Source organism: Octodon degus, unplaced genomic scaffold, assembly GCF_000260255.1.
Source record: "Octodon degus isolate 3935 unplaced genomic scaffold, OctDeg1.0 scaffold00133, whole genome shotgun sequence".
NCBI classification, from domain to species: Eukaryota; Metazoa; Chordata; class Mammalia; order Rodentia; family Octodontidae; genus Octodon; species Octodon degus.
The window spans coordinates 3,000,138-3,024,832 of NW_004524709.1; the positions used below are offsets into that span (position 1 = coordinate 3,000,138).

Sequence of the window (24,695 nt, forward strand, 5' to 3'; positions counted from 1 at the left end):
CCATGTTCTATGCAATTGGGTATTCTGACACCCAAAGATTTTGTTAACCCAAATGGTAGAACACCACACAAATAATGGCTATTACTCTTACTCAAAAATTGTTAAAACATGAAAAAGTAAAACTATTTACTTATATGTGTGAAGACCAGATTAGCATTATATTATCCAGAAGTAGGATTACTAATTCTTAGGCCATTTGTAATTAAATACTTATCTTTAAAAAGATCACATCCTAAAAATAAGTAAAAAATTTAAAGTATATTAATAGCTACTCACCATATTAAACATTTTAAGTACATTATCTCACTTAATCTTATTTAATTTTTATAAAGTGGATACTGTTTCCTGTTTTATAAATGAGTAAACTGAAACTTGACCAAGTAACTAGACCAAGCCTGCAAAGCTGGGAAGAAATGGAATATGAACCACTGTCTTAACGAAAGTTAAGAACCCTGAATACCAAATTACAAAATGTAAGACTTGATAGTAGACATTGACTATGACAAATCATAAGACTGTGAGTTTAAAAACTGGAAAGAGTCCCTAATAATGGTTAGCCAGATTTACATAACATTTTTAACTTTTTGGCAGATTCTGGCCAACATGAATGGAGACAATACAATATCTAAGGTTGTAACAATCTTACTTAGGAATGTTAGTCATGTACAAAAAAAAAAATAGTATTCATACAGAATTTGTAATTTCTGATGTGAAGCATCAAAAGTACAAAATTAGTATTTTAGGGTTATAAGAAACTACAGTTTCAAACAAAAATTTTAATTAAAACTGTATTTTTTTTTTTTTTTTTTTGACAGAACCAGGGATCAAACTCAGGCCCTTGTGCTTGCAGGGAAGCACTTATTCTACTGAGCCATCTCCACAGCCCCCCATAAAATTATATAAGTTCTTAAAACATTAATCAATTTACTTGTTATCTGACATTCATAAAAGATAATTAGCACACTGGAGTCCCAAATTTTCATGACACTATATTCATTTATTCAAAAAAATTAAGTAGTTACTATATTAATAAACTGCAGAAGTCACGTACAAATGAAGACAAAATCTGCTCTACAGTATAAAGCTTGGGTTTTTTTGTGATTTTTTTTGGTGGATCCAGGGATTAAACTCAGGTCCTTGGGCTTGCCAGGGAAGTGCTTATTCCACTGAGCCATCTCCCGGGCTGCTCTAGAGTATAATAAAGCAAATTCTCTGTAAGAACTGTAAAGTTTTGGCATTGGTACCTTCCTTGAATCATTTAATTATTATACTAGGAGGACCCATCCAAAGAACATTTGGAACTAAATTTCAGTGAACAAAAGTGTGACAGAAATCTAAAGGTTCCTTCAGCAGCAGCAAGTAACTTGGGAGAAGCAACATGCATGGGCTTTGAAGGCAGACTTCAATTAGCATCCCAACTCTGCAACCTGCTAGCTATGAACTGAGCAACTTAAGTTTTCTATTTATTCAAGTTATTCATCAATAAAGTGGAGATACTGCTACCTTCTTTTTTTGTTTGGTCTTTTTGAGCTAGGGTCTCACTATGCAGTTCAGACTGGTGTTGGGCTTGCTTTGTAGCCCAAGCTTGTCTTGAGCTCATAACAATTCTCCTGCCTCCACCTCCTGAGTGCCACCATGCCCACTTTGCGACAAGAGTTAAGACAGTATGGAGCGGGGTATGTGGTAAATGTAGATTCTTTAACACCAAACACTGAATATTCCATCATAAGGTGACTTTCAAAATTAGAAAGACTATTGGATTTTATCTATTCTATCAAGTTTTACACTGTGGGAACCAGCTGTACAACCTGTTCAACTAATTTAGTAACTCCAGAGTGCTTTTCCACTACATTTCCTGATTTTAAGAGTCAAAAAACCAAAACATATGACAAAGATTCAGATCAACAAACATTTGTAATACCTAAATTAAATAAAGATAAGCAAAGTTATATTTAATAAAATGGTAAATTCTTACGGGTGATATAGGTCAGTGGCACAGCACCTGCCTGCTAGTGGGAGGTCCTGAGTTTACTCTTAGTACCACAAAAAAAAAAAAAAAAAGCACTAAAATTCGTATTTCAGTAAAAGCAAACTTTACTCAACATTCTGTATTTCATATGAAGTTTCCAAGTTTTTCATGTAAAAGCCAGAAGTGTGTATCTCCAAATAAGACAAATATTAGCTATCTTTTAAATTAAATTAGCTTTTAAAAATTACTTTACTGAATACAATTATATTCAGACAGCCTTTAAAGGGAAACCATACTTCAAAACTACCATCCTACCTCCCAAAATAGTGTCCTGGCACTTGAACTTTATATTTTCTTTTCTTTTCTAAATATATTCTGAACTTCCAAAAGAAAGTTAAAAACTACTTCGGAATAGAACAGATACCAATTGAGTGAGAGGGCAGAGTTTTTCCTTTTTAGAGACATTACTTTGAAAAGTACCATATGGACTATGTATGAAATCACAATTAGACTGCTCTGAAAATACTCCTGAGTGAAAGAATGCTTTTACCTTTTCATTCGGTGTTATTTAAAATGTTCTAGGGGCAGAACAGCACAGGAGCATCTCCCAGTCTTTGTCTTTATGCTTCAAAAAGTTCTTACATACGAAGAACATAATCAAAACTTTGAAATTTCACCATATTTCAAAAATGGCTTTTTGGAAGATTCGCACGATTTTTACGAACACCTTAGAAACTATGATAAATGAAATCAATAAAGTTTTATTTTTGTTCGATGCGTCACTATTAGTAAGTTCTCGAAGAGTAACAGCTGAAGGTCCACTCACTCCAGTGAGTACCCCTAAAGCTGTACGGGCGCTCTGCTTTGCCATCTAGAGACCAAATGTCCTGAGATCACCTCAGCTCGACAGCACTAGCAACAGTGTCTTGGAGCCTCTGCTGAAGGCAATTAAGGCATCAACATGCCTAAGTGATAACAAGGAAGATCAAAGAGCCAGTGTCCACCACCCCCAATTTTACTCAAACACCCTTCCCAACACACACCTCCCCCAAATTCCTGCTCTAGCCCACGTTCCCGCACCTAACCCGCCTCCCTGCTACTACCCCTCTCCCTTCCCTGGGGCACCCAGCCACCTTCGCGGGCCGCCTCGTCCCAGCCCGAGCTTCTCGCCCCACGCTCGCTCTCCACCGCGGACGCTCCGGCTCCTCTCCCCACTCCACGGCCTCCCACACAAGCGCCTCCCCGCCTCCTCACCCTCGCTTCCCTCCCGACTCCCAAAGAGCTCCCCAACCTCCCCTCGCTCTGCTCCACGCCCCCAAACACCTTCCCCCAGCCACAGCGGACTCCCCGACCCAGCCCCGAGGCCCGGCCCAGCAGACGGGACGGGCACCTCCTCTGCCCCCCATGTCTGTCCCCGCCGGACCGGAGCCTCCGCGGTGGGGAGCGCTTCTCAGAGAGGGGTCTGAGGAGAACGACGCCGGACCGCGGTCCTCCACTGCTCGCCGCCCCCGAAGAGCTGGGGTGTGGAGTCGCTTCTGGGGTCCCTCAGGGAGTAAGGGTCCAGGCCCGTGCCCCCCAACCCCGCTTCCTCCCAGTAGTTAGCGCGGAAGGGAAGGAGGCTCGCCGGGACTCACCTCGAGCCTGTTGTCAACATTAGCCCCGGGTTTCCCAGCACCAACTCCAGCGCTCCGGCTCTCCCCTCCCCTCCCCCCACCTATCTCGCAGCCGAGGGCCCGCCTTCCCTCCGCTCCCCCTCCTCCCTCCGCCCGCCGGCCCTCCGCCCGCCACTCACCAGCGCGGCCGGGCTGCGTGTGGGGGCGGGGCGAAAGGACGGGGAAATGAAGAAGCTGTCCGCATGATTGCCAGATCGAAAACGGACCGGATCTCCCGTTTCCCCCATCACGCTAATGCCCACAGTTTGGCTGAGGAGTGAAGAACATAGAGAAAAAAATCTCACATACGTTCTACGCATTTAGTGGCTCTTTCAAGTTCTCCACTCGGTGAGACATGCGACTCTTTCAGGCAGGCAGTAGAGCAACCACCGCCAGCCCCTCCAACCAGGGCCCCTAGCAAAGGGGAGGAGTGGCCCAAGGACCGGAGGTAGAAAGTGGATTGGTCACCAGGAAAGGGAAAGCGCCTGAATTGGTGATGCGCAGGCGCAACTCCTTCGCGGGTAAGGGCAGTGAGAATAAGGCGGAGGAGAGCAAATGAGGGATGAGGAAGGGCGGTGTGATAGCCGAATTACGGAACGCCATTAAGGACAAGTTTGGTCACGTGATTCTCATAGGTGTTTCCTGATTTGAGCCTTAAGGAAAAGATCCTTTTAAAAGGGAAAGTTTGATTGGACTAATTCGAGGAAAACTTTAGAGATTTTAGAAACTGGAGAATCAAAACTATCTAGCTGGTGAGGAAGTAGAACTGGTTAGGAATGGGTCTAGATTTAGGAGTACCCTTAAAGACTCCAAAAAGTCCCATGGGTGGGAATTCCAAAAGCAGCTTCAAGTGTTCACCAAAGAGTAACCCAGAGTGTGGAGGAATCGAGGCTTTTCCCATTCAGTTGTTAGAAATACTCCATTTCAACAAGCCAATTTTAAAAATAATGAAGGAGCCAAGAATGTAGCTCAGAGACACAGCGCCTACCTAGTAAGCGTGAGGCCCTGAGTTCAATTCTCAGTACTAAAATAGTAGTATAATAATAATAACATAAATACGATGAAATCACCTGTTTAAAAAGAGAAAATGTTTATGCCATCATTTACAACGAATGGCATCTTTATAAATGAGTATCCTATACCAAAATTGTGCTTGGATCTACCAACAAGGCCTAACATGTTAGTATCAGTCACCTTTTGCCTGGTCCAAAGCAAAGGAACAAAGATACAAAGCTACATTCTTGCTTGATATGGGGTGCACCATCTGGTAGCTGAGCCCACAAAATGCTGCCACAACCTTTAACCCTTGAAGCAGATATAGACACCCACCCCACCCCCACTTTATGTGATGGGCCTGGAAAAGGGTGCCTTCACTGTGAGCCAGACCTCCAGCCATTTTTATTCTTTATTTGGAGTCAGGGTCTTTGTTTGCTTAAACTTGGGATGCTCCTGCCTCAGCCCCAAGAAGCAACGAAAACAGATGCATGCCACCACACAGGACTAGATCACTTTTTAATCCAGGTTTTGCCCCTGTCTCTTTTATTGCTTTGTGTCTCATTTATTCTTAGCCTGCAAATTACTCTCCAAAACTGTTCGCACTTCCTTTACTTAAAAATTTGCTTTCGGGGCCGGGGAGATGGCTCAGTGGAATAAGCACTTGCATGGCAAGCGCAAGGGCCTGAGTTCAATCCCCGGTTCCACAAAAAAAAAAAAAAAAAAAAAAAAAAAAAAAAAAAAAAAAAAAAAAAAAATTGCTTTCAAAAACAACGCCATTAAGTCAATTATTAAAAGTTAACAAAAGGAAGACTGATATTGCCCTACTGTGACACTGATAATTAAGAGAACTGTTTCAAAACTGTACAGTGTAGGTGTTGGCCTTCTTAAAATTTTCTATTCTCATTTTGCCTGACTGCTTCCAATGGATTTACTTCTGGAGAAATTCTTATCCTAAATCAAGTCAACTTTTGCTTTTCATTTTCTATCAGATATTTTGAAAAAAAATCATGTGAAGATGAAGGAGAAAACTGCTGGAAAGTCGAGGAGGGCTAGAGGTGCAGCTCAGTGGTAGAGCCCTTGTCTAGCCAAACAAGACTGCATTCGTCTCTACCATGGGGGAGGAGGGAGCCAAAACATACATGTAATTACCCAAGTAGAGAACAAATGGACAGTTAGAACATAGGGGTGACCTCTGGCCAAGAGATAAAAATTTGAGCATCAACATAAATAGTATATTAGAAATGTTCCTCTGCTTATGTTGGAGTTGCATCCTCAGACCTATTGTAAATGGAACATATTATAAAGGTATAATTAATAATAGCACCTAACCAACTGAACACCCTAGCTCAGCCAGACAGTACACAGAGGTGTATCCAAACCTGAGCCCTTGGGTTTGCTGTGTTATTTTGTCTTAAAACAAAAGGACAGCCAGCCATGATAGCACATGCCTATAATCACAGCACTTAGAAGTCTCAGTGAGGAAGATTGTGAGTTTGAGACTAGTTCAGACTATAGAATAGAAAGACTGTGCCTAAAAAACAAAAAGTTACTTTTATGTTTTAGGTATATTATGTATTTTATTATCTATATGGTCTAAGATAATTCTTCACTCAGTATATCCCAAAGAAACCAAGAAATTGGACATTTGTATTATCTTACAGGCAATGCCTGACATCTAAAGATTATCATGTCATATTTTACTAACCTGGAGCAAAGATGAAAATGTATTGTTTCTACTGACTGTGTAATTTTCCCACCATTGTAAAGGAAAATGCCGAACCATAATGAGTCAGGGGCCATTTTATTTACAGACATAAAAATGGGTAAAATCACCAAAGAAAATGTCAAGAGAGTGGAAATTATGAAAGAAGAGCAAATGTGAGACACTGAGGAATGGTGAAATCCTTACATGGAAACCTAAGGTAATTAAGTGTTTGCAGCAGTGATTACAATGGAGGATCACAAAGTTTAAGCTGAGTGAAAAGAGAAATGAGGAATGGGTGAGAGTGTGGATAGAATTATTGGATTGTTAGGAGTAAAAGTTGCAAAAAAGACAGTGAGGAAGGACCCCAAAATGTCGGTCAACTAGAGGGAACAGACTGAAATAGTAGAAGAGAATTCTGAGAAGCTGAGTGGCTGGGAGTAGACACACACACACACACACACACACACACACACACACCCCAAACCTAAAGGGCCCGAGCTGATTAGACTGCTTGAGTTCAAATCCTAGTGGCAGTACTTACTAGCTATTAGAGCTAGGATTCATTGACTGGTTTAAGTCAGAGTTTTTTTTATTCTTACAAGCTGATAATGATAGTAATTTTTCATAGGGCATTGAGAAGAGTGAGGTAAATTCAAATAAAAACACCCAGCACAATGTTTGTACCATATACTCTGCATCTTATAACTAAGCCATTCTGGAAAGAATAAACAATCTGGGTGATTTTGAGCTGTGAATGACTAGTACTTTAGCTTTCTACCATTTATTTGCTTTCATGCTAGCTAGAAATCAACATACCTGAAACTCTTTATTCCAACTAGTAGAAACTTGTGCTGTGTAAATGAACTTCAGAATGAAGATTGAAAATGGTGAATGTGGTGAGCAAGATAAGTTTTCTCCACTGCAACTAATAATGACAGGTTTGTAAATATAAGTGGTTCTAATTTTTGTTTTTCATTTTGCCTAGAAAAATAACCAGCCTCAATATTCTTTGTGAGTATGTGGTGAGAAGTTAGTGTTCTGCCATATCATTGTTCTTCATGGTGAATTTCTGATCTATATTTCTAAGTCCTGGCTATAAGACCTCTACAATAGAATATTGCATATATACATCAGATCTAAAATATCTAATACTGAACTTAATACTGGTCCCCCCATCTGCTTTTTCTAGTGACATTCTTTTAGTTAGCAAAGATATAGTCCCCACTCTCCATTCCTTAGCTACATACAGTTAATATTTCTCTCTCTCTCTCTCTCTCTCTCTCTCTCTCTCTCTCTCTCTCTCTCTCTCTGTGTGTGTGTGTGTTTTCTGGTGATTGAACCCAAGGACCTTTGCAGTGAGCTATATCTGCAGCTTATTTTTTATTTTTATTTTTAATAGGATAGAGCTAAGTTACTAACTTACCCAGACTATCCCCAAATTCAGAATCCACCTGCTTCAGCCTCCTAGAGTGCTGCAGTTGTAGGTGTTCACCTCTATGACCAGATCAATAGATGTAAAAAGAACTTGACTGGATCCTCCTTGTCTCCTCTGCACAACCTTAGTTCAGGCTTCTGTCAACACTACTCCCACCATTGCTAGTCATCTCCATCTCTCTCTCTCTCAATGGCTTTTAGGATGTTCTCTACTCACCTGAGAAATTATTATATGAAACACAGATCTACTCACTTCTCAGCTAAAAATCCATCCATGATGCTTCTTTAATCGTGTATTGTTATAGGGCAAAGGGAGGAAAAGCATGTGTTCCCACATTTGAATATGTACTGTATTTAGACATGAATCGTGTGTATGTACTATAGCACCAATATTTACATAATAACACTTGAAAAGAGAAACAAATAATAAAAACAAATGTTAATATTAACAGTGAAATGAATCGTCTTGCATTCTCCAAGGGCTGGGGATATGGCTCTGTAGAATAAGTGCTTGCCTGGCAAGCACAAGGGTCTGAGTTCAATCCCCGGTTCTGAAAAAAAAAAAAAAAAAAAAAGGCATTCTCCCTCTGCCAAACCCCTTTGGTAGTTCCAAGGTCCCACAACCACCCAGTATTTAGTCACAACCACTGAACATCATACTGAATTAGGTCCCTGCTTCCAGCTGGGTTTGCATAGCCATCTTTGATCATTTAACTTTTCATTTTTGGAAAAGTTTGTGTCTGTTTTCTCCATAAAACTAAACTTTTGATCACTTAATAGTATAGATTTTTAAGAGGTGAAAGATTTATATGAACTGAAAAGAAACCAGAGTATAGTAGTGTAGATTTTTAAAAATTGAGACCTTACATTCCTGGAATTAATCTCTTCACCAAATGTATTGTAAATGAGATTTAAAAACAAAAAACAAGCTCCATAAAGGTATGATCTGTATCTTAATCCTTGATCTAGGACTGTAGGACACTTCAGATTTTGCTACAAGGATCACTAAATGAAAGAATGCTTTCTTGAGGGAGAGAAACCTGTGCGCTGAATGAAGAGTGTGTAAACTAGAGTAAGAAGGAAAGGAGCTTTTTGTATTATTAAGTTTATTGGTATAATTTAGATATACATAATGGTCACATTCATCATAGAGAATGTCTCACTGTACATGATATATATCTTGGTACCTCTTTTTCCCCTGTACCTGTTCCCTCATTTCAACCTATATTCCCCTCCTTATTTACAAAGCTTTTTCCCATTTTAGCTTTATTTTTCCCTTCCTTCTCTTCTCCCTCCCCCATCCCTACTTCCCAGGAAAGGGGATTTGAGAGGAAATCATAGCCTGTAGTTTCATATTTATTTGCCAAGCAATATTTCAAACCCTAATTAAACAAGTATAGGATTCCATATCTGTTTTTGTGAATTGTATTAAAGCTAATTGAGCTTTTCAATATTGAAAGTTGGATGTATGGATAAAAATAGAAATAGGAGCCTTTATCTTAATGTGTGTCAGGTGTTAATCCACCCAATGATTTTATTTGTTAGTGTTATTTTCTCCATTTACAGAGGGGAAACTAAACCTTAGCATAATTACATAATATGCTCAGGATCTTCCCGCTAGTAAGTAGAAAGTAGAATCTCAGGTCTGGTGTGTCTGACGCATATATATATATATATATATATATATATATATATATAATTCTAGGATGTTTTCCCACCTTATAAAAAGAATGTATCGTATACATGCGAATACAAATATCCCTGTAGCCATAGAATATGAAATAAGGATGACACGATTTTATAACCTAGTTCTAACAAGACACATATATGTAAAATAAGAGCTGAGTGTGATAGCACACACCAATCCTTGCCCTCAGCAGCAGTCTCCTGTTGAGGTGGGAGGATCGCCATGACTTCAAGTTTAGCCTGGGCTTTATAGTAACTTTAAGACTGTCTCAAGAAGTCGAAAGCTAAAATAAGGATGTCTACATGGGTTGGACAATATGCTGCTAAATCTATACTCATGTTATTAAATAATATTTAAATAATCATATTATTTAAATCTTACATAAATCAGGTACAATTGTTAAGCTCATCTTACTGGTGAGAAAAATGAAGGGTAGAAAAGTTAGGAAACCTGCCCAACCTCCCAGCTATTAAGTAGCAGAGGCAAAATTTAAAAAAAAAATTTTTTGGAAGAATTTAGTTACAACCCGGCAGTAGCTTTTCCTAAGACACATATTACCTCTTACAGCTGAAGACCTTAGAGGTCATATAGCTGGTAACTGGCAAAACTAGTATTCAAGCCTAAAAGCCATCCATATTTCTTCAAAAATTTGCTAACTACTTTTTACTTTTTGCTAGAACTACATTTGCCTTTCTTTTTTTATTTTTATTTATTTATTGAGACAGAGTCTTAACTATGTAGCACAGGCTGTCCTCAAACTGACTTTGTAGCCCAGATTGGCCTCAAACTCATAACAATCCTCCCGCATTAGCTTCCAGAGTGTTGGAATGCTTGAACTACTTTTCTTCTCAAAATTCAAAAATTTTAGTACTTCAGCATACAAGTCTAGGATCTCAGGACAAAGTGATGGCACAAAAAGAAAAGCTATCACAATCATACCCAAAATCTCAACAACATCTACACGTTGAACACATTATAAACCCTACCCTGCCTCTGAATCTCTAAAAGGTATATCCTCTGCTTGCTGTCACACATACAGCTCAGATATCCAAAAAAATTCTTTGTTTTCCGAGTTTATTCCTCCTATACAGATTCTGATCCCAGTCAGTGGCACCAGCATCGACTCAGTGGTTCAAGAAACAAAGTAAGGGAGGGAACAAAGGGATGAGGTTTCACCCATTTGGGACATTGTCTAAAGGAGTCACATCCAAAATACTGTATAATGAAACAATAAGCAAGCATGGAAGTTATCACAATTGTGACAACGTGATGTAAGAGAAAGGAAAATTAAAGCAATACCACTAGATAAGTATAGAAGATAGTTAATTTTGACTTTGAACTATTCATTCGTGACCTGTTTTTGCTTGTCTAAGTTCTACTTCATTTTCAAAGGTTCATATACATAAACTCAGCCTAGCTAAGATTATCCCATTTAACTGGTTTCATTCTGCACTTGTCCTTGGGTTTCCAGTGTGTGAGCAAAACTTCTACCAGGTATAGTAGGGTACCTGAGCCACTAAGCTATTGATTGAATGCTAGAATCAAGACTCTTAAAGTGTACCAAGATATACACAGTTGAAAACACAATCCTTGCTCTAAAAGATTTCATTTTGGGGGAGATGAGGAAAGTAGAGGGAAAAAAATCTTAGCAGAATGTCACTGCCTTTATATGCTATGGGAATTCAGAAAATGAAAAGGTAGGTTTTGTTTTTTTGATGGAACCGGGGATTGAACTCAGGCCCTTGCGCTTGCCAGGGAAGCACTATTCCACTGAGCCATCTCCCTGGCCCTGAAAAGATAGGTTTGGTTGAGATAATTAGTGATTTTACAGAACACAGATGAGAAATCTAGACAATCATGATATATACTTGTTGAGAGAATGCACAGAGACAAGGAAAACCAGGAAAAAGAAGATGGCAGATAAAGGAGTCACTAGAAACAGAAGGAACAGGTGTAGCAGCCTGAGGGAGAAGTACTTGAGCAAGTGTATGACAGAACTCAAGGATGAAGACCATACACCTTTCATTCACATATTGCTAAACATGGCATGAGGGGGTAGTAGCCTCTGAGGTGGTCCTCAACCATTTGTTCCCACCTTCTGCTATTCATGCCCTCTTGAACACCTCTAGTCTTCAGTATAGGCTGGAGTTTTAGGCTAACCTCTTCATGATATCACAGATGTGATGAGTGTTAATGGCAGTGTTCAGAGTATGGCTTCATCTTGGAGGAAAGAAAGTTGGCTGTCTTATAAACAATCTAGGGAGAGACCTGCATGGCAAGGAATGAGGGAAGCTTCTAACCAACACCCAGTAAAGAACTCAGTTCTCCCAACTATGTGAATGAAGGTGGAAGCTGTTTCTCTCCCAACTGACCTTAAACAGAATCAAAATCTCAGCAGTGAACACCTCCTCTTGAAAGACCTTGATCCAGAGCCCTTGAGCTAAGCTGTCTGGTGTATTTAACTGCAAAAATTGAAACAATGTGTTTGTTGTTTCAGAAAACTAAATTGTGGTCTAATTTCCCATAAAACAATAGGTTAAAATAACAGTGGTAATCATTATAAATTAATATTTCTTACAGTATGTATGTATTCATATACTTTTGTAAGTATAATTGTCACTGCTTGGGATTGAACCCAGTGCATTCTGGGAGAGTGCTGTGCCGCTGCACTACATCCCTATTTCCAATATATTCCTGTAGTGAGTGCTTATAATTTTATGATGTTCGGCATCCTAAGTTTACCTTTCTCATATGGGCAGAAATGCTTGGCACAGTTTCCAATACCATACCTCACAAGAATGGCTCCAGCTGGTGGAGACCAATTTGGATACTGCTTTGGCCCAAAAAATCTCATGGGTCCATGTGTCCCCTTCTCTATAAGTGCTGTGCTCCCTGATCAAAATGTTGTGTTCTCCTCCACCCTCATGCGGATGGGGGTCATAAGTACTAAAAACTCTTAAACTTTCATACTGTCCTTGTGTCACCAAAGGCATCATGATAGTCAAAGGCCACTCCAGGAGATTCCTTGTGGATGTTCTTGTATCTGGGCTTCTTAAGATTTCTGGGGTCAGTAGTTACCAATTTTCATATAAAGCTTTTATAATGGAGGACATAAAGCCCAATGACAAAGAGAAGAACCCTAGTATTAGCCAGAAGAAAAAAAAGTAGTCATTTTTTAAGGAATTTCTATTAACCAGTAAGCAATGAGGTCAACTGGTGTAATAGGGTAATAATATTAACTTCTTCCCTAAAGGATTCATTTCAAGAAATTTACTCTCCTCATGCTTCTGTGTCACTACTACATTCTCCACTTTGTGTGTTTGTTTGTTTGTGTGTGTGCGTGTACACTGATCATATTGATTCCAAAATTGAAGTAGAAAACTAAACAAACATGAATACAGAGAAAATTTGGAAAAGAAAGAGCCCAGAAGAGAGGAACAGTCCTACCTGATGTCAGGACATACCACCAACTCCTGGAGAAAACACAGGGCCACAGGACACTGTGTGACAGTCTTGGGTCAACAAGGGACCACATAGATGGTGGTCCTGTCCTTGTTTGTGTCAGTAAACAGGGTGTTCACAACATGACAAAATCACCTAAGAACACTCTACAGGAGGTAAGCAATTATCCAAAACCTAGGCAGAAAGCTAGTGTGTGATGATGGTGGTGTCTCAGATTTCTGGATCAGGAACGGTTATTCACAATAAACACTGCTGGCTCAGTCAGGTGCCACAGATTGCCTTGCACCATGTACCAGAAAAGCCCCAGACAGCATGGAATGCTGCATGTAAAAATGTGCCACAGTGCCAGTGTTGGAAACATGGGTGAAGAAGAGAAGCTTTTGCATAAATCTTATCTCAAAGTTCAGGGTCAGCAACAGAGGAGTGAATTAGAGTACATAAAAAAAAAGAATACTACAGGAAAAACATTTTCTTTTCACTAGCCTGGTCTTATCCACAGACCCTAGAAAACCGAGTTTTTCCTGTTACCTGTATAGGCTGCTTTGTTGTTTACGGATTTTGTAACATACTTGTCTGTAGACATGTGATGCTGGGTGGAGGTAGAACCTTTAAAGGGTAGCATCTGGTCTGGGAGGGCTGTGTGGTTGCAGCTCTGGCCACATCAGCTTTCAGTGGATGACCTGCGTGGGGCCCTCCGGAGCCCGAGGCAGGGGATACTGCTCAGGTTCTGCTCTGTTTGCAGGTGAGTGAAGGTTGGCAGAGGTGCTGGGGACCAGTGCTGGGCTGGAAAGTGGGGCCAGGCCCAGCGTGCAGATGCTGGAGTGTTGGTATGAGTTGCTCCCATCTTAAATTTATGTATAATGTTCCAGCCAGATGAAAAGAGGGTCTTGCAGGTATCGAGCACCACTCTTGCACAGTTATACTCTCTTAGCCCCTAATGAAACTGTCTCAGTTACTTTTCTCTCATTGCCAGGACAAAATACCCAACATTCAGAATTAAGGAAGGAAAGGTTTATTTAGCTCACAGTTGTGTGAAGGTTTCAGGCCGTATTTGGCTGGCTCGAAGGCAGGGCAGCACATAGCAGAAGGCAGAAGTTCATGGTGGCAGAAAACAGCAAAGCAACAAGAGCAGAAAGGGAAGGGCAGTGTCAGCAGTGGCAGAAGCCAGAGAGAGCAAGCCTCTCTCCCTTCCTTATAAAACCACCCCATTGACTACAGGAGGCTTCAGCAGGGACAACGAGACACAAACCATAATGTTCCCCCCTGGTGGTACTTCTGGGGGTTGTAGCTCCCAGAGAAGCCATATTGCTCTTATCTCGTGATCCAGTAGACATTTTTTTTCTTCCAAGCACTGGGTATTAAACTCAGGGCCTCCCATGTGCTAGGTGGGCACGTGACTACCATTGAGCTATACCTCCTGCCCTTTTTACTTTTGTTTTGAAACAAGGTGTTTCTAAGTTCCCCAGACTGGCCTCAAACTTTTTATCCTCTTTCCTCAGTCTCCAAAATAGCTAGGATTACAGATGTACACTACTGTGCCCTGCGCATCCATTCTTTTTTATATAAGCTTTAGAATAATAATAATAATCATAATAATAAAAAACTTTAAAAATCCTTAAAGGTGATGTAGACCACGAGGAAACGGATTTCACCCTTCCAAAGACACAAAAATCAGTGGAACAGATGGAATGAGAACAGAGTAGCCTGATGTTCAGCACAGCGCTAGTTCCACCGTGACCTTCAGCTGCATGTATCACAACAGAACTACATATATATGCATACTCTATATAAGTGCTACTATTAGCCCTTAATTTAAGATGCAGCAAATAAAACAGACCATTTTGGTGGATTCTGAAGTATTTACATTATTTTCTGAAACTAAAACCCATGTCTCTGTGAATAAGCAAGCCAGCGAAGTGCAGTGTAAAATGTAACTGGCTGTCTTGGGTTTCTGAGCTTATGCTTTCCCCTAGGTCCACCCTTCTCTTTGTCCACGTGCTTGACTCCTCACCTCTCATGAGAGGGACTTGAAACTCTATTGCAAGCAGGGCTCTGTACTTGAAGAGTGCCTGCACACGTTCACCTTGTGCCATTTATCATACCGTGTTCAGTCTGGACTGGAAACAGGGCACTGTATATTAATCCCTGAACCCCACTGAAGGCTTTGTAGGAGTATTCATTGAATGAATAAGGGAGACATCTTGGGCTCGCAGGTGTGACTTCAGACGTGTTGAGTACAGTTCCATAGACTGGACTGACAGCTGACTGGTAAAGGGTCCACCTCATCCCCCCGCCCCTCCCCCCACACTAGAGAAGTTAAAAGGTGAATCGTGCAATAAAATTTTGTGTAAATTTTTAAGCTCAGAGATAAACCATGTGAGGATTTTAAATCCTAAACATGGAGCCGGGGAGATGGCTCTGTGGAATAAGCGCTTCCCTGGCAAGTGCAAGGGCTTGAGTTCAATCTCAGGTTCTTCAAAAAAAAAAAAAAAAAAAAAAAAAAAAAAAAAAAAAAAAATTTCTACATTGCAGTAAACATCCATGTCTAGTTTATCTGGACTCTTTTCTTTTTTTCAGGACTCTTTTTCTTTCTCTTATTTCCTTTTTTCACCTTTAATGTTTTCTTAAAAAAAGAAAATCAGGTTGGGTGCAGTGGCACGGGACTATAATCCCCGCACTGAGAGGCAGGAGGCCGGACAGGCTTCCTAGCGAGACCTTGTTTCCAAAACCAAAAAAAAAGGCCATGGTATTTGAATTTCCTTTTTCACAATGTTCTTTTCTTCCAGCGTTTTCTGTTTTGTCCTTTCTGTAAGATGATCTACACTGTTATATTCCAGCTGCCCGCAGAGGGGTGACCAGCGAGTCTTACGGTGAGAGACTGCAGCACCAACAAGCACATGCGCTTCTGCGCCTGGAAGACGCCACCGCTGCGCTCCAAACCCGCGGTAGGCGCTTCCGCCAGCGCGGGAGCCCAGGATTGGCTCTGAGGTCCTCCCCTTCGGCCAATGAGCTGCGGGGGCGTTGTCTGGGGCGCGGCTCCGGCCTCCGAGCGGACGCTGGTCTGCCCGCTCCGCCCCGCGCGGCGCCAGGGGTTCCGCCTGCGCTGCCTGTCCTGCCCTGCGGCCTGCGCGCCAGTCCTGGCCAGACCCTCCCTGCCGCGTCCCCTGCTCCGAGCGCCGCTGTCAGAACTGGAGGGGCGCCCGCAGCTTTAGACGAAGAAGCCCGGGAGCCTCGGGCGGCCTGGCGTGCGCCCCAGGTCGGGGATGGGGACCGTAGGGCGGGTTGCTGTTGTGGGGAGGCAGCCCGGCCTGGTGCGCAGTCGTGGGGACGGGAGGGGCCGGGGTGTCGTCGGGAGTCCCTTATTAGTGTCTGGAGTCGGAGGTCCTTGAGATCAGAGTTTGCGTAGCTTCCACGCTCCCCAGCTGACCCGGTTTGAGGAGGGCAAATCTTTCCTAATCCTTCCTCATAAAAGGGACTTAAATTAGCTGTTCGCGGGGCGGGGCTTTGGGAAGAGAAAAGTTCTGAGACTCCCGGGTTAACCCAAGGACACATTTCTTGGGAAGCCTCCAAGGCCGCGTGCAGAGGGAATGTGCAAGCTACAAGGCGTGCTGGTTGGGAGAAAGGGGCAGCTCGTTCTTGTCTTAGACAACTGGGGCATTATCTGTCTCTTTGACCTTGCTAACCTTTCACTTTCAATTCTAGAGTTAAAAGTATGTGCCTGCCCAAAATACCAGCCCTCTGGGAGGCTGAGGCGAGGCATCACAAATGGAAGCCTAGTCTCAGCTACTTAACCTGGTGAGATTGTCTCAAAAGAAAATTTTAAAAGGTTGGGAATATAGAGCTCACTGTGAAGGCCTTGAATTCAGTCCCCAATAGTGAAACAAAGAAAAAAAAGTGAAGATTTTTTGTTAGGGAACATCAAAGAGATCTGATCTTAGATGAGGTTATGAAAACGACATTACTGGGCCGGTGAGATAGCTCAGTGGACTAAGCGCAGAGCCTGGTGTTTGATCCTGGGCACTAACACCCCACCACCCCCCACCCCCAGCTGGCCACCAAGACCCATGGGTGGCAAATGGAGCAGGCCTGTAATACCAGCACTGGGAGAACTGAAAAGAGGAGGATCACTACGAGCTGCATAATGAGACCCTGCACCAAATACATTTTAATTTATTTATGTGTGTGTGTGTGTGTGTGGCCAGCTCAGCCCACCAGGGGGCGGGGCTGGCTGGCATGTGGTGCTGGGGGATTGAACCGCAGTCCCTGTGCTTTGCTAAGCTTGTTCCAAGTAGGCGCTTTAGACCACTGAGCCATCTCACCAGCCCCAAATACATTTTAAAAAAGAAAGAAAAAAAGAAAATAAATGACACTGCTGTTCTCGGCCAGGTGATTAGAAAGTTAAAATTGTGAAAAGGCCTGTGAAAGATAGGCAGTGATCAGTGCTCATGGGAGGATGTGTTGGCTTTTAAGACAGTTATAAGTAAAATATATGTGGAGTAATGTTTGAAGACCTGGATCTTCACTATTACTCATACCATACATGTTCCGGTGTTAAGCTGCTTGAATATCAACTTTTAAAAAACATATCATAAAAGAAGTAGACTGCCAAGATTGAGAAATGAAGGGAAGGCATTTGCTTAAATAAATGAAGAACTCCTTAGACCAAAATAAAGCAAAACCAAAAGTTAAACAAAATTTTCATTATTAAAGTCTCCCAGACAAAACATTACCGTAAGATGCAGAAGTAAATGCTTGTATGTACCCCTCTGGACCTTTGACAAAATAGATAGTTTTAAAAGCTCCTTTGCTTACTGCAAGGCAGAAGTAAATTACTATTTGTGACAGGCTGGACCCCTCTGAAAATATTGGCATTTCATTTGATTCTGAAGATCTTTATGTGCTGAGCAACTTGGTAGTTAGAAGTCTGTGTTTGTTTTTAAGTAATACATTTTATAATGGTTATAAGAGCATTTACAAGCTAGTTGTGGTGAAATAAGCCTGTAACCTTAGCATCAGGAGGCTGTGACAAAAGGATTTGAGTTCAAGGCCAGTCTGGGCTCTCTAGTGAGTTCAAAGCCAGACTGAACTGCATAGCAGCAGCTTGTCTCAGACTCAGCTGCACTGCCCAATTTTACAAAACCATTATTTTGTACTGTATTATTTAAGCTAACCTTTCTCCTAGTCTCCCTTGTGATAAAACATGTATTTTTCCTTGTTTTTAACTGATGTTCTGTAAAATGGGGGTTTCAGTTTCTCAGCCTATATAAGTTACCTGTGTCATCTGACTTCCTCTGTATACCTGGGCTTTGGACATTTATGCTCAGCCTGGGGACTGTGTCATTTGCCTACAACTTTCTTGAAGTGAGGTCAGAATTGGGAAGATAAGAGGGGGAGGAAGAATAATATCTGGAGGGCTGGCCAAATAGCTCAGCAGACTAAAGCGCCTGCAAGCAGGCAGGGGCTGGGGGTTCAATCCCTGGGCCTGCTGTGCTGGCTAGACCTGGGACACGCTGAGATGGCTATTGAGACTAGACATGGTAGCATGCGCACACCTGTAATCCCAGCACTTGGGAGGCTGTAAACAAGAGAATCACTAGGAGTCGGATCTAGTAATGAGATCCTGGACACCCTGTAGACCCTTCCCTAAAAAAATACAGAGGAAAAAAAAAAGAGTATCTGGGTTGGAGGGTCTGACAGGAGATGGCACATTCAAGAGAAAAGTGAGGTGACATTTGGGAAAAGAGCCTGGGTTTTAGGATTTTATGGCAGATATGAAGTTTAGATTCAAGGCTACTGTCTTTTGCTTGGAATTTCCACTGCATTGTTCCTTTCTTGGATTATAAATTAATTGCAGGTATAAAAGCTGGCACTGTTTCTCTTTCTAGAGGATAGAAATGGCTACAAGGTCTCTAGAAACTTACATTGCATCTGTATATGAAACAAGGCTGCAGAATGTGGGTTGTTTGGTGGTTAATTGGTTTCTCTGATTTTTTTTAGAGCATCCATTTATTTTATTTTATGAGTATTTTACTTTATAAGTAACTGACAGAAACATTAATGTACATATACTTATTATTTATTTATTTATTTGATTGATTTTTGAGTCTCAGGGTCTCATTATGTATTTCACACTTGCCTTGAACTCACTATGTAGCCCAGGCTGGCCTCAAACTCATGGTGATTTGCCTGCCTCAGCCTCTTAGGTGCTGGAATTACAAGTATACACCACTACACTCGTATATTTCTGTATTTTTAAAGGTTTATTTTGGTCCAAAAATCTGAAGTTTTTAATCCCTGTACCCCGCCCCCCAGTTTTAGATTCATATTGAAGCTTTTTTCAGTTGTCATATTCTCTAGTCTTCAACATTTGAGAATTGGGTGAGAGCATTCATTTGGTGGTCAGTAACTAGCTAGTTATACCACTCTAGAAGAAAGAGGAAGATCTTATTTATACTACAGTGCTATTGGTGTACAACACAGAAAGACGTATATTGGTCAAAAAAAGAATTCCTAGCAGGTACCTGTGTACATGTGTAGTGTGAGAGAAGCTGCCCCCGTCCCCTTCGCCTTCCCTTCTCTGCCTCTCCCTGTTCCCCTCACCACTGAACAGCACCATATCTGCAACAGTGGCCAAAGTCAGTAAAAAGTAGCTCAACTCGAACCATGATAGGGCCAAAGGAACCTTAGAAAAGGAACAAGAAGCATTGTAACACGTTAAGTACGAAATGAAGTAGACGTAATGAACAAGCCAATGAGGAGGTATCAAAAGTAGGACAGAAATATAACAAACCCTGCCAACCATTTTTTCAAAAGAGGTCAGAATTGGTCAGCAAACTCCCATATTTTTGGATAACAACACTTGTTAGCCATCCACAACTGTCTGCACTTCTTGGGGAGGAAGAAGCATTGTATTATTTGACTGGAGTTGAAGTGACAGAATTTGAAGATATAAAATCAGATTACACAATAGATTTTTATTTTGACGAAAGTCCTTACTTCAAAAATAAAGCTCTCTCCAAGAAATTTCCTCTGAATGAGAGTGGTGACACATCTTCGGAGTCCACTGGAACAAAGAGACAGTGTGAAGAACCTGAGAGCTTCTCTTCCTGGCTTACTGGCCATTCTGATGCAGGCGCAGATGCGTTAGGAGAGGTCCTCAGGGATGCTTTTGGGCCAAACCCATTGCTGTACTACTTGGTTCCTGATACAGGTAGTGAGGAAGGGGAAGCAGAAGATGTTGGTGATGGTAATGGTGAAGAAGAGGAAGGGTTGGAAGACATTGATGAAGAAGGGGATGAGGATGAAGGTGAAGGAGCTGATGAAGGGGAGGAAGGAGACAAATTGTGGTGCTGTGTGTGTGTGTGTCTCCATTCTCAGTCACCCTGTTCTTGAAGTATCTTCTCAAACACCATGGTTCTCAACTTATTTTTCAGGGGAGAAACCTTGAGCAGAATACAGTGGAGGAAAGGATCTCTACAGCTTTTTGTTCTCAATTCATTTTGATCCCCTTCTGTGTCCACAAACTTTTTGGAATCAACACCACCAGGCTCTGTAGGAAAAAAGAAAACTCTCTGCTGTCCTGGCTCTGCTGGAAACTGGAGTGTCTTTGGCCCCTGTGTAGTAGTGCATAGAATTCTAGCTTTTTTTCCTCTTTCTGCATATTGGGCTCAGAGATTGCACTGTGTGGATATGGACAGTTAGCATTTACCAACATGTACCTGACTACTTTTTCTTGTTAAAAAAAAAAAGATTTAAAAAACAGGGTAGAGAAGATCAGTGAAGGGCGGATTTGAGATGTTTGGGTGGATTAAGTGGGATCTGACAACATGGTTTCTCCTTCAGCTTGTTTAATTGTAATGTTAACAGACATCTTTGCAGTTTAAGGTGACACTTTTAAGATAAAATTCTCTCCTAATGATAACTTGAGCCCTGCCACTCAGTGGGAGAATCAGCAGAACCTATAGGGTCTTATTTGGAATTGACATCCTCTATTGTCATTTTGTTGGTTTATTTTGATATTCTCCCCCCCCCCCACTGGAAAGGAGAAGGTAATGTGCAGTTTTCAAGGTTCACAGTGTACAAGTTGCTTTGTTACAGTAAAACTACATGTGCACACACACACACACAAAGAAAAATAATTCCTAGAGAAACTTCTAGATCATTCAGAACAAGTTTCAAGTTTATTTTATTTTTACTTTTGAGTGAGTTATGGTCAGTGATTGCCAAGAATTGCCAGTTTGTCATGTTTTTTAAAGCTTGAATGTGATATTTATTTTATGTCCTTGCTTTTGTTTTGGGGATGTAGAAGATCCAATCTGAGCCTCACACATGCTGGGCAAGTGCTCCACCTCTGAGTTACATCTTCAGTCTTGAGTGTGATCTTTAAGGAAACAAGACAGGGATGGAACTGAAAGAGTTCAATCTCAAGTTGCTTAAGTAGCCAGTTGAACTATGTGGTGGAAATGAGAAGAATGCTATCAGCTACAGTACTAGAGTAATTACTTGCAGAATATTCAAACTTGGACTGTGTAAGATCTTAGTCAGAAAGAATATGTTTGATTACTGCATTTGGTGAAATAGCCTACGTAAGATGTAAAGAATTAAAACCAACTTGTTTTACCCTATGGAAATTGGCAGTTGTAAGAGAAAGGTAGGGCTTTTGTTACCCATTCCATTTTACAGAGTACTGATGCTTGATGTGGTGGTGCGCAGTTGTGATCCCAGCACTTGGGAGCCTGAGGTAGGAAGATCACTGCAAGTTCAAGGCCAGCCTGGACTGCGTAGCAAAACCCACTCTCATGAAGAAAAAAAAAACAACTGAACTGTACTGGAACAGCCCTGGGAATACTGAGATTGTCACCTTCTGGCTCTCAGGAGAGCTCTCCATATTCTTTAAATTCCACATATCATTTTTATTATTTATTTATTTATTTATTTATTTATTTATGTTTTGCAGAACCAGGGATTGAACTCAGGCCCTTGCGCTTGACAGGCAAATGCTTATTCCACTGAGCTATCTCCCAGGCCCCTCCACATATTATTCTTGAACAGAGAATAGGTTGCAACTTAACAATTCCTGTAAGAGATGTGAAGACTGAGGTAAACGGACTTAGGCTAAGCCTTGCCTGAGGCTACTTAGTTTGCTAGTGATATGGGGGAATGAAACTCCCAACCTGAAAAACATCCAGGCCTAGTTTGTGTTCTGTAAGACCAGAGAATAAAGAATGAATTTTAGGAACAATGGAGGTTAAGAGCAGAAGAGTGGGGAAAAGAAAGCTTCTATCTGAGAGAGAGACAGAAGAAGACTCAAATGGGTTGCCAAGGAATCTCTTTTTAAGGGTTTTTTTTTTGTGTGTGTGTGTGTGTACAGGGTCTTACCTGTACAGCCTGGGCTCACAGTGATCCTCCTGTTTTCAGCCTCCCCAGCGCTAGGATAACAGGCATGCGCCACTGTGCCAAGTCTTGGTGGCTCATCGCTCCCCGGGGACGGGGGCAGGGCCAGTGCAGCATGTGGTGCCAGGGATCCCTGTTTGCTTAAGCAGGTGCTTTGCTGAGCTATCTCAGCAGCCCTTTTAAGGAAGTTTTATACAGGAAAACCATGAGATGAGACGGGTCTAAGGTGGAGAACATAGGAACTCGCTAGGTGGGAAGGAGATGGGACAAATAAGGCTATGAGGACAAGTGCTCAGGTAAAGTTGATTAGATCCAGGACCAAATGGGGAAGCCAGTCATGCAGCAAGTGGGCAAGAATATAAAACATGCTTAACCATTAGGGGTTGGGTTAGTGACTCTTCCTTGCTTCCTCAAGGTGATAGAGACCTGTTTAGAATATCAATCCTGGATGCTTATCTTTAAGGAAGTATGCATTTGTTTGATCTTTTGTCTTGAGGTCTGGCCCACAAAGTGGAGTGTCTGTCTCACCCACAGTGGCAAGGCATCTTGTCTTCCATACTGGCTCCTTCTGGGGGCCTAGCCCTGTCCACCCACCCACCCACAATATTTCTGTCTGCCTGCAGTAGGGTCAAGAATAGGACTTTACACAGGTTATAAACATGAACCTGCTTTTTGTTTTGGCAAGAAATAACAGGAGATTTTAGTGAATGTTTAAGACTTCACTATTCAACAATGAAACCACTAGGTAGGAAATGGCCAGTGAGCGTTTGAACTGTAGTCATCCTAATGGAGATGTACAATAATACCATAACAGACTTCAAAGATTTAGTAAATAACCCAGAAATGCGAATTTCTACAAATGTTTTGTTTATTAGATATTAAAATAATATAAGGGGCCAGAGAGATGGCTCAGTAGAATAAGCACTTCTCTGGCAAACGCAAGGGTCTGAGTTTAATCCCTGGTTCCGCAAAAAAAAAAAAAAAAAAAAAAAAAAAAAAAAAATATATATATATATATATATATATATATTACATATTAATTTGACACAGTATATTATTAATTTAATTCTACCTGATTCTCTTTTTTAATGTAACTGCCAGATTAAAATAACATATGTGACTTGCATCTAATTTTTGTTGGTCACTGCCAATTTAGAAGGTTAATGTGACAGAGAATTGTGTAAGGTTGACATTCTGGGTACAGTACTGGAAAGTGAAAGAGATCACTCCCTCACTTTATTTCCCCATAGATATAAATTAAAACGGAGGAAAAATTTAGTAACATTGGACAGAGCTTTTTGGTCATAGGTAGCAGAAGAGCACTGCTGAAAGGAACAACTTGGGTTCTGGTATTCTGAGTTGAGCAGTTAAATTACAGCTACGCAGGTGTCCTGAACACACACACACACACACACATACCCATACAACAGCACAAAATCCATGCTTCTCATTTCTCACTTCTGTTAGAATTAAATATGATAATGTTTATTAATAGACTGTCTAGTTTAAAGTACTGTGCAAGTATAGAATAGGATTGTTTTTGTTACAATAGAATTGTTAAGTCAACCAGGTGCTAATTATTACAGGTAAATGACTTAAAGCAATCTGAAACTGACATTGACATCTTTGAATTCAGTACTTATTAAAATAGTGTGGTGCTAGTGGTAGATAAGTGTGTCAGTCTTGTAAATAATGGTCCAGAATTTACCAATGTATGGAAAAAATACTAATTATTTCTACATTAATGTAGACAAAAGCTTATAAAAGCTCTTGTTTGCTTAGAAAAGTTTTACATCAAGATTGCCTTTTACTATTTTTTTTTTCCTGTATTCTAGGGCAGGGTCTACAGGATGTTCAGGGTCTTACTACTAGATCGGACATGTAGTGATTCTCCTGTTTACAGCCTCCCTCCCAAGTGCTGGGATAACAGGCTTGCGCCACCACACCCAGTTTTAATTGTGGTCTCAGCATACCCTGGGGGCGGGGCGGCATAGCAGTCCTGGGCCCTACATCTGCTTGCAGGTACTTTAATCTGCTGAGCTACTTGGCCAACCCTGTTTTCTGTACTTATTGAAGTGAAAGACATAGCATAAAATTTATTGTACTTTGTTTTTATTAGAATTTTTTTTATCATTTGTTGCTATAAATTTATTCAGATCATGAAAACTGTCATATTTGAATTCTCAAAATAATTTTGGTATGAGTCAAAACTTAACTGTGTTGAATCCCTGAGGGTTTTTTTTTTTTTTTAACCAGTTCCTGAGGTTGATTCCTATGTGTTCTCTTCTCCAGCCTCCCTGCCCCTCTCCCCAATACCTTGCTACCTCTATTGGGCTCCCAGTCACCCTCACTACTCCCTTCTGCTGACCAGGGTGAATGTGTACCCTTATTACATTT

The 24,695-nt window shown here is 41.2% G+C and overlaps 1 protein-coding gene and 1 pseudogene across 1 annotated transcript in view; one reads left to right on the forward strand and one right to left on the reverse strand.

Annotated features, from left to right (window-relative positions):
- The window catches only part of Upf2 (UPF2, regulator of nonsense mediated mRNA decay), a 132,911-nt gene extending 129,225 nt beyond the window's left edge, over positions 1 to 3,686 (reverse strand). Inside the window, exon 1 of the mRNA XM_004641272.3 lies at positions 3,604 to 3,686. The gene's annotated coding sequence lies outside the window, so the exon portion shown is untranslated. The remainder of the gene's footprint in view (positions 1 to 3,603) is intronic.
- A 711-nt stretch (positions 3,687 to 4,397) lies between these two features.
- On the forward strand, positions 4,398 to 20,408 carry LOC101571398 (annotated as a pseudogene).
- The last annotated feature ends 4,287 nt before the right edge of the window (positions 20,409 to 24,695 follow it).